The sequence below is a fragment of the Lactuca serriola genome, chromosome 8, assembly GCF_051521515.1.
Source record: "Lactuca serriola cultivar US96UC23 chromosome 8, Lser_US96UC23_V15, whole genome shotgun sequence".
Taxonomy (NCBI): domain Eukaryota; kingdom Viridiplantae; phylum Streptophyta; class Magnoliopsida; order Asterales; family Asteraceae; genus Lactuca; species Lactuca serriola.
The window spans coordinates 193,491,674-193,502,011 of record NC_136415.1 but is presented as its reverse complement, the minus strand read 5'-3'; positions in this window follow the sequence as shown (position 1 = coordinate 193,502,011).

The window sequence follows — 10,338 nt, the reverse complement described above, 5'->3', positions numbered from 1 at the left end:
AGCTCTAGGGTTTTGGCCTCATTTCTAGCCTCCACTCTTCTAACCCAAAATCTTGAAACCCTAAGCTATTTATGGTGATTGTAAGCAAATCTTGTGCATTCTTGGTGAGTTTGAAGAAGAAGAAGCTTGAAGGAGGAGCAAGAACGTGTGGGAGGAGAATAAATCCAAAAATTGGGCTTCATTTCTAATTCATCTGAGGTATAAAGCTTCAACCTTTTCCATGACATGATTAGATCTAGTCTTAGGATGTTTTGCTTCATGTTTTGGTCCAAGTATATTGATGGTTGGGATTTGGACATCTCATTTGGGCAAACCCTTCAGATCTAGGGTCTTTGGGGGGGGGGGGGACTTCATGGCATAAAGGTGCCAAGTTTTTGGCCGTGGAAGTCCCATGCAACCTTTAGACCATCATTTTTGTCTTTTAAGCCCTATTAGATCATGCATGTGAGTAAAGATGGGAGCTTTACACGACCAAATTGTCCCTAGAATCCAGATCTATGACCTCATGGTCTATCTTGAAGAGTTGGTGGTTTTTGGGTTAAGATTTAAGCCCTTTAAAATTAGGTTTTGAGCTAAAGCTCACTAAGGTGACTATTAATGGGTAAGCTCATAAACTTTACCCATTTAGAGGCATTTCCTGACTAGATCTGGAATATAGGGCTTGGACTTGAAGAATAAGGACTTAATGCATTAAGTGGGGTTGTCAGACTGAAGAACTCGACGAGTTCATAGAGGGAATCAGCGAGTTGGGTTGGGATTGCCTGATCCTGATGAAAAAGGGGGAAACTAGTCGAGCTGCTGGGAAACTCGACGAGTTGGTTCGGGATTTCATGATTCTATGGATAATTGAAACTCGAAAAGTTGACGAATAACTCGACGAGTTGACTCAACTCGGAGCGTTGACCTTGACTTTGACTTTGACCAAGGTTGACCCCTGAGAGGTTATGAAGCAAGGAATAGTTACAAGGGTTGTGATATGTAGGGATTTGAGTAGAGCCGATCGCAGGCCAGAGACGTTCAGTTACCATAGGACACTTGAGGTGAGTTTCCTCTTGTTTGAACAGGTCAAAGACACCAATTTCGGCCCGTATTTATGATTTATGTGTTCTGGACTACGGTCTGATGTCGGGCGGTGCCCGATGTATGTTTATATGTTTTCCGAATTACAATCCGATGTTGGGCGATGCCTGAGGAATGTTTGTATGCTTTTTGGACTACGGTCCGATGTCAGGCGGTGCCCAAGGAATGTTTGTATGCTTCATGTCTTCGTTATTCTTTCATGTGTTTATACTTTTATGCTTCCGGACCAAGGTCCGATGCCGGGTGGTACCCGATGAATGTTTATATGCTTTCCGGACCAAGGTTCGATGCCGAGCGATGCCCGATGAATGTTTATATGCCTTCCGTACAACGGTTCGATGCCGAGCGATGCCCGAGGAATGTTTATATGCTTATGTTATATTATTATTATATGGGTATTTGTTGATATGCTTATGTATATATCGAGCTTTACTCGATGTCGGCCGGGGTCCGATACCAGACATTGTCTGATGCCGGGCGGGGCCCGATGAAGGAGCGGAGCCCACGAAATGTTTATATGTGATTATGTGTATGATATGTGGTAGTTTGGGGAAGCTCACTAAGCTTTGTGCTTACAGTTTTCAGTTTTGTTTTTAGGTACTTATAGTAGCAAAGGGAAGAGCTCGAGATGACTGCATTGCACACACCATGATGTTTTAGCCTGGGATGTTTTACTCTGTGATTTGATACATTTACTCTGATGATTTTGATATGAGTACTCAGAATTATGAACATGATTGTGAAGTTTTGATGAATGTTTCTTATTTATTAATTTAAAAATGAAATTTTTGGGACCATATTTTATGTATGTTACAAGTTGGTATCAGAGCCTTGGTTTGGGGGATTCGGGCATACTCTCAGGTGTGTCTGAACTCAAACTGGGGACTTGGTATGAAAAGTTTCAAAAGAAAATCATTTTTAATAAAAAGGATTTTTTTTAAAAAAAAAAGAGAAAAGGGTGTGATGCGTGCAATCGGCCAAGCTCAAGTAAGTTTTCCCCAAAATACCAATACATGTTTGTTATGATTATATGATATGATTCACATGTTAGATTAGAACTAAGGATCTAGGAGAGATGCCTTTGTATGCTTGTATAAGCTTGTAGATTTGCATGCGAGAACTGATCTGCCAGTGATAGGATGACATGTTTAGGTTATGCCTGATTACATGAGCCATAGAATTACATGCTAGTACAGATTCCTGATAAGTGGATAGAATGGCTTGATTAGTGTTTGTGGTTAGATTTTCCATTGCTTGAATGCTTCTTGCTTTGTGGTTTATGGGACTCTGAGGTGATGGGCGTTAGCTACTAAGTGAATACGTCAAGTCACATGTGACAAGGGTTGAATAATATCAGAGTGATGGATTTGACCCTATTACGCAGCTCTCGTTTGAGTCTTAACCATTGTAGGGGTAAGTCCTTTACTCGAAGGGTTATCCGAGCCTCGTCACATGTGATGGTATTCATGAAGTGGCTAATCGGCTTTATGAGGAGTCCTTTAGCAGTTGAGGGCTGGGTTGGGGTTGGTAACATAGGGAACGCCTAGGATAGGATTAGTGATGGGAGAGGTATTAGTGAAAGAGACTTGGTGGAGTCAAGGCAATCTTTGAGGAAATTACGGATAGATATGGAAGGTAGTAGAGGCCCATACTACTGTAAGTAGAGGATCCATACTCGATTCAAGGAAGGCTGAGATAAGACTAGGGAGCTTGTAGTGTGTGTGATCCCTCGGTATACGAAGAGTATTTAGATGGTTTTTATGCTATGTTTTCAGCATGGTGATGCTATGTGAGATACCAGTTGGCAGTTCGGGTGCCGGTGAGGGATCTGGCTCAGGCGCTGGATCTGGGCAACTTGATGATCTGATAAGAGAGTTTATTTCAACTGAGATTACGCGCAACATCATTGACAAGAATCCTGTGATCTTCGGTTCAGTCAAGGAGGGGATTTTGGAACTATTGGATAATCGCCTCAAGGCGTTTCGGGCCGAGATTATTGCGGGGCAGTTGGGGGCTCATCTAGAGCCCAATGCTATTGGATCCCTGGAATCCTTTAGGAAGAAGGATCCTATTGTTAGCCCTTATCATTTGGGATCGGAGGTGGGTTATGCACCTTGTCTTCAGGAGAGTCCACTACTTGATTAGATCGTTGTGGAGGTTTTGCGAGCCGTGCATGAGCAGTTACCCGACATCATTGGGCGTTTCATTGATAGGTTGACCACTAAGTTCCAGGGTCAGACAGCGGCTGTTCAGACGGTTGATGGGGTAGTTGGGGTAACTCGGGAGCAGGAGATTGGTTTGTGTCACAACCAGGAAATTCGATGCCTTGTAAACATTTAACAATGATAACAAATGTGAACCAACAATGTGAAAGCATGTAGGATGCTTATTCAATAACAATAGAATTACAATCAAACACTTCATACAAGCGCTACAAATGGTCAACAAAGAATTGGAAACCTTTGAAATCCCAGTTAAAGTCCATTTTGGACTAGGATTTCCTTATTGGACCTAATGGACCAATAAGCTTCCAATTTGACTACTTTGGACTTAGAACTCTTAAATGGGCTCTAATTGGACCCACTTCTATTTATTTTAATAGTTTGGTCCATATTGGGCCTAGAGAGAAATAAAATACTTTAATGGACATAATTGGGCCATAACTAACCTAATTAGCCCTAATGGGCCATAAAAATCATTTCTTGAATTACTTTGGGCCAAAAGTTATCTAAATTATCTATAATTTGTGCTTAAGCATTTAAGGGCCCAATTCTTTCCTTTTCCCCTTCCATTCTCGGCCCAAGCCCAAAAGAAAGGAAGGGTTGACTGTTTGCATGCCACATCATTTTTGTTTGTGGGATAATTTGGTATTACACTTCAAACATCCATGCACTTCTCATATTTCCATGCAACCTCACTCTTTCTTCTCCATCTCTTTCCTTCTATCGGACGAAGACACAAAGAAACACACACACCTCACAAAAAAATTCTCTCTAGATCACTTAAGACACATCTCTTCTTCTTCATCCAAAAATCTCGAATTTTGCTTGTGATTCAAGAGGTTTTCATCAAGTAGTTCACATCTTTAGTAAGTTATCTCTTTGATTCATAACAAATCTTCTCCATTTTACCAACAATCTCCCTTATCTCATACAAAACTTATGATCTTGTACCTTATAAACATCTAAGTTCGAGATCCATCCAAGAATAATAGCTTATAAGGTCATGATGAACATATTCTAACATAAAACCCATTTTTGGGCTTAAATTGTCAAAAATACAAAACTTGGAATACAAATCGAAAAATCACGGTTTCTTGAAGGTCAAAAGGGTCAAAACAGTTTCTATAACCATTTTTCTGAATACAAAATTTTCAAGGGACTTAAAATGTAAATTTTTAGCTTAATGGGCTAATTTTTGGGCTTTTCGGCCCAATAAGCCTCAAAATGCGAAAAATGATAAATTTTAGGGGCTGAAATGAAACTTTCTGTAAAACAGGGAGTAATTAGCATGACAAAATGATTTTATGAGTCAAAAATGCTTTTCACTATAAAAAAAGGACCAAAAATGTAAAGTTTTTAGATTTTGGGCCAAAACTGTAAAAGTTGTGAAAAATGGGGCTCTAACCGAGAAACACTATTCTGGAAGGGCTGAAGCTGTCAACAAAATAAATTTTGGGTTAAAATTGTGTTTTCATTAAATAAATAATATAAAAGTGTCAAGAAAAGGTTTTAAGGATTAAAATGAAATTCTTCTATATAAAAGGACCAAAAGTGTTACTTTTATAAAAGAAGGGTAGTGAAAAGGTCAAATCCCACTTTTAAACAAAATAATTCATTATTGCAAAACACAAAATCCACAACTACTGACGAAACGGAAAACAAATACACTCTCAACAACAAATATCGTTACAAACGAAGTGATTCGGTCTCGAATCAATACAAAACAACAAGCGTTAAACCAAATCATCTAAATAAATACGATGAGGAAATTTACAAACTTTGGGCTTGAAAGTTTCAAATCATGCTTGTTGGGCCTTGCTATCCCATTAACATGATCTTTGGGCCCAAAGGGAATATGCTTATGTGCAATTGGGCCTCCTATGACCCGATATCATGTAAAAGGACTTTCAATGGCTCTAATGTGCTATTGGGCCATTAGTATTGCTAGTGAGGTCAAGAAATCAAATGCGATCTGGGCCAACGTGCCTTTCGCATTCCCGACAGCCTAATTAACTCACGGAATATGACGGGACTTCGTACTCCCTTTTTCCTCGTTTGTTAGGCTTACGAGTAATCAAGGTAAACAGATTCAGGGCGTTAATCAAAAGTAATCATGGCTGTCAGATTAAGTGAGTAGTGACGGGCGACGCCTTTAAGGATCGTTCGATACCTGTAATTATAAACTAGACATTTCCAAATGCATGATTATAACGACTCACAAACCCTACTTAATCCAAAGCCACCCGAGAAATCAAAAATCATTCGTCGTGACGGTATAACAAATTGGGAATTCACTGTGTTTTATGTGATGGGAAAACATCGGGTTTCCTGGGAAGTTCAACATTTTCACTTGCGCGATCATTACAGAAGTTCAACAATTATACATGTTTTGAAAATCAACAAGCATATATTCACGGATCTTCATACTTTTTATAAACAATGATCTTTTCAGAAAATATCGGATTTTCTGGGTTTTACAAACTACACAAAATCATTTTACCACAACATTGCTTATGAACTCACCAACATTTCATATGTTGACGTTTTTCAAAATTAACTTGTATTCTCAGGTAACAGGTAAACCACAGAATAAATACCAAGTAATGTCAGGGTGTTTTGCTTATGATATCTATTAGACAGTTTATGTTATGAAATCGTAATGTTTAAAACAATGTACTGGATGTAAACAATATCAGTTGTATCATTTCAATGCATGGTGATGATATATGTGATGATTTATGTATATTCATTGTGATGGTATTCAATTTAAGTCACAAGAGCCCTCAGACGTTTCCGCCGTCTGGTTCGGGGGTGTGACAGCTTGGTATTAGAGCTCTGTTTATAGTGAACTAGCATATCTAACCACACATTGATATGCAACTATAAGCCAAAAAGAGGGGCTAACGCAACTCCGAACAAAACAAGCAAAACATAACAATAAAACATCCTTGCTTGTGTAAATTAGGAAAAAGAACATAATACCGAACCAAACAAGATAATGCTAGCATCTCGGTACAACTATCACATGTCCCGAGGAAATCGTGATGGCTAGGGAACCTAAAAACATACCCCTTTATCACAAAGAAGAGAACATCAGCTCGATCTATACAATAATTGTAGCATCCTAGGAGTAATGATAGTTTATTCGTATACATCCTCTTAGTCGCTATGGAAGGGGAGCAGCAGGGCATTCAGTTTCATCAAGTCCTATTAGCCCACGGGAGGGTCAAGGATGAGCCTGAGGTAGATCAAGGAAGGGCACACAACATTGGACCTGAAGAGGAACATGACGAATACATGATGTTTGATTTCGATTATGATGAGTTGGACCAGGAGCCAAACGAGGAGAAGGGCGTAGAGGAGGCGTGTAGTGAACCTCACCAGTTGGAAGCCCCGTCAAATTTCCGCATTTTCAAGGGGTGGATACAGACTACTTACGCGCTCTCGAGGAGGCAGTTATTAGCCTGAAGCTTCAACTCATCATGGCCAGGGCAAGGGCTGCACGAGCCGAGCGAAAAGTAGAGGTAATCACCCAAGAGGCGGATGAACTGGCTGAACTTCTGGTGCGTCACCTCGACGATTGAGCGTCGTCGTCATCCTTACTAATAGGACCTGCTCTACTACCTGCTATATAGAACTCACCACGACTAGGACTAGTCATACCCGTCTTTAGTACTATGACCTGTGCTATGTACCCCGACTCTATGTTTAAGTGATTACACTACTCATAGAGCCGTTATGCTGCCAAACTTATACCTCTTATGTATGCTCTTTCGAGCAAAATTTTCATGTATCAAAGTGCGGATAATATTAATGAAAAATTTTATATGTTTACTATGATGTTTTAAATCTGCTATGTGTTACATATCCATGATTGTGTGCTAAATTGTGAAATTACTTAGGTTTGTGCCACACACCTAGTTTATAGGATCACAACCTCACAAAAACCACGGACACTCAACATCTTTCCGTTCCATGACAGAAAGATGCCTCCACGACCCACCCGCGGAAACCCTGGGCGAACCCCATCCGAAGTCGACACAGCTGCATTCCAAGCAGTTGTATCTGCTGCGGTCACCGCAATGATGGCACAAATTCACCAGGGGAACAATGGAGGAGTCAACGGACAAGGGATTGGAAGCTCAAACAACGGGATGAATCAAGGACCTACCAAAACATGCTCTTACAAATATTTCACCAACACCAAACCACGAACCTTTAACGGCACTGGAGGAATGATTACCCTGAAACGATGGATTGAGAAGGTGGAATCGGTGTTCGAGATATGTGAATGCCCTGAGGAGATGAAGGTGAAGTTTGCCGCATGCACTTTCGTTGACCAAGCACTCCGTTGGTGGAACGGACACATGGAAACCATGACACTCCCCGTAGCCAATTCCATGCCATGGGCAGAGATGAAAGAAATGCTAATGGCCGAGTACTGACCTCGTGGCGAAATTCAGAAAATGGAACAAGAGCTGTGGAATCTCACCGTCCGAAACGCTGATATAGATGCATACATATCAAGGTTTAGCGAACTGTCTCTGCTATGCCCTGGCATGATCACCTCAGAAGGAAAGAAGATCGAACGATTCATCTGGGGACTAACCTCCCCGATCCAAGGAAACGTGATAGCTGCAAACCCCGAAACTTTCGACAGTGCCAAGAGATTGGCCAAGAAGCTGTATGACCACAACAACAAGAAGGGTGAGAAGCCAGTGGAGACAGAAGGTAAGAAGGAAAATGACAACAAAAGGGAAGGAACAACAATAGGAAGGGACGTCAAGGCTCCGAATCATCCGAGAAGCAGCAAATAGTGGCAGTTAATGCTGCAACCACTCAAGTTCCACCCACACCACATGCTCCAGCCTCAGCTGCTCCAAGTGCTCCTAGGCCTTATTCCGGTAATCTTCCTAAGTGCGACAAGTGTGGTCTCCATCATAATGGAAAATGCAGGGAGATGCAGTGCACCAGTTGCAATCGAAAGGGGCACACGACAAAGTATTGCAGGACCTACCCTCCTCAGAATCAACAACAGGGAAACAACAACAACAATAACCGCAACAACAACAATACCGACAATGGCGGCAACAATTCAGGACCTAGCCACACCTGCTATGGATGTGGCACGACTGGGCATTTCCGTAGAAACTGCCCCAACAACAACAATCCCGGAAATGGAGGAACAGGAAGGGTGCTGACTATGAGTCAGGGAGAAGCGGTTAAGGATCCCACTGTTGTTACTGGTATGTTCCTCCTAAACCACACTTATGCATGCATCCTATTTGATACCGTAGCAGAACGAAGTTTTGTGAGCAATAAGTTTAAGCATTTGTTAAAACAACAACCCCAGAAGCTCAATGAAACCTTTACGGTGGAAATGGCCAATGGGAAAACAGAATCCACTGGGGAAATCTATATCGGATGTACCGTAGCCCTAAATCAACATGTCTTTTGAATAAACTTAATGCCTGTTTCCATTAGGAGGTTTGATGTGATTGTTGGCATGGATTGGTTAAGCCCCCACCATGCTGCAATTATGTGTCACGAGAAGGCCGTTCGCCTTCACCTTCCAAATCATGAAACCATAATTATATACGGAGACAAACCCAACACAAATCTTCGTCTCATCTCGTGCGTCCAGGCACAAAAGTATCTACGAAAGAAAGATTTGACGTTCCTGGTGGACATAGTGGATAAATCCAAGGAAGAGGTTAACGTTCAAGACATTCCTGTAGCATGTGAATTCCCAGACGTATTTCCTGAAGATCTTCCTGGAGTACCCCTAGAAAGACAAGTTGAATTTCGACTTGATCTTGTTCCAGGAGCTACTCCCATCGCTAAATCACCTTACCAATTGTCTCCTGCTGAGATGCAGGAATTGTCCAGCCAACTCAGTGAACTCCTGGACAAGGGATTCATCTGACCCAACTTCTCGCCATGGGGAGCTCTAGTCCTCTTTGTCAAGAAGAAGGACGGATCTTTTAGGATGTGCATCGATTACAAAGAACTAAATAAGCTCATTGTCAAAAATCACTATCCACTCCCACGAATCGACGATCTATTTGACCAGCTCCAAGGAGCTAGTTACTTCTCTATGATAGATCTGCGATCCGGGTACCATCAACTCAAGGTCCGGGAAGAGGATATTTCCAAAGCCGCTTTTCGAACTCGTTACGGACATTATGAATTTGTCGTAATGCCCTTCGGTCTAACGAATGCCCCTGCCGCATTCATGGACCTAATGACTCGAATTTGCCGACCAATCCTCGACAACTTTGTTATTGTATTCATTTACGACATTCTAGTTTATTCTCGAGCGAAGAAGAGCATGGCCAACATCTTCAACAAATCCTGAAAACCTTGCGAACTGAGAAGCTATACGCAAAACTCTCCAAGTGTGAGTTCTGGCTCCGTAGTGTGAACTTTTTGGGTCATGTTGTTAGTCAGGAAGGAATACATGTGGATCCTTCTAAGGTCAAAGCAAGCGAAGGATGGGTAGTCCCAACAACACCCACATAAATTCGCCAATTCTTAGGTCTTGCAGGTTACTATAGGAGGTTCATTCAAAAATTCTCTAAGATCGCCAAGCCACTTACCTCGCTTACACAAAAGGGCATACCATTCAAATGGACGGACAAACAAGAAGCTGCATTCTGAACTCTAAAGCAAGCACTCTGCAGTGCCCCGGTACTATCACTACCAGAAAGAACGAAAGATTTCGTAGTCTACTGTGACGCGTCAAATCAGGGTTTAGGTTGCGTTCTCATGCAGCGCGGAAAGGTGATAGCTTACACGTCCCGGCAACTAAAGACACATGAAGTGAATTATACAACCTATGATCTGGAATTGGGAGCAGTGGTCTTCTCCTTGAAAATTTGGAGGCACTACCTGTATGGTACGAAGTGCACCATCTTCACGGACCACAAGAGTCTCCAGCACATCTTGAATCAAAAAGAGCTGAATATGAGGCAACGAAGGTGGGTTGAACTATTAAACGATTACGAGTGTGAAATCAAGTACCACCCAGGCAAGG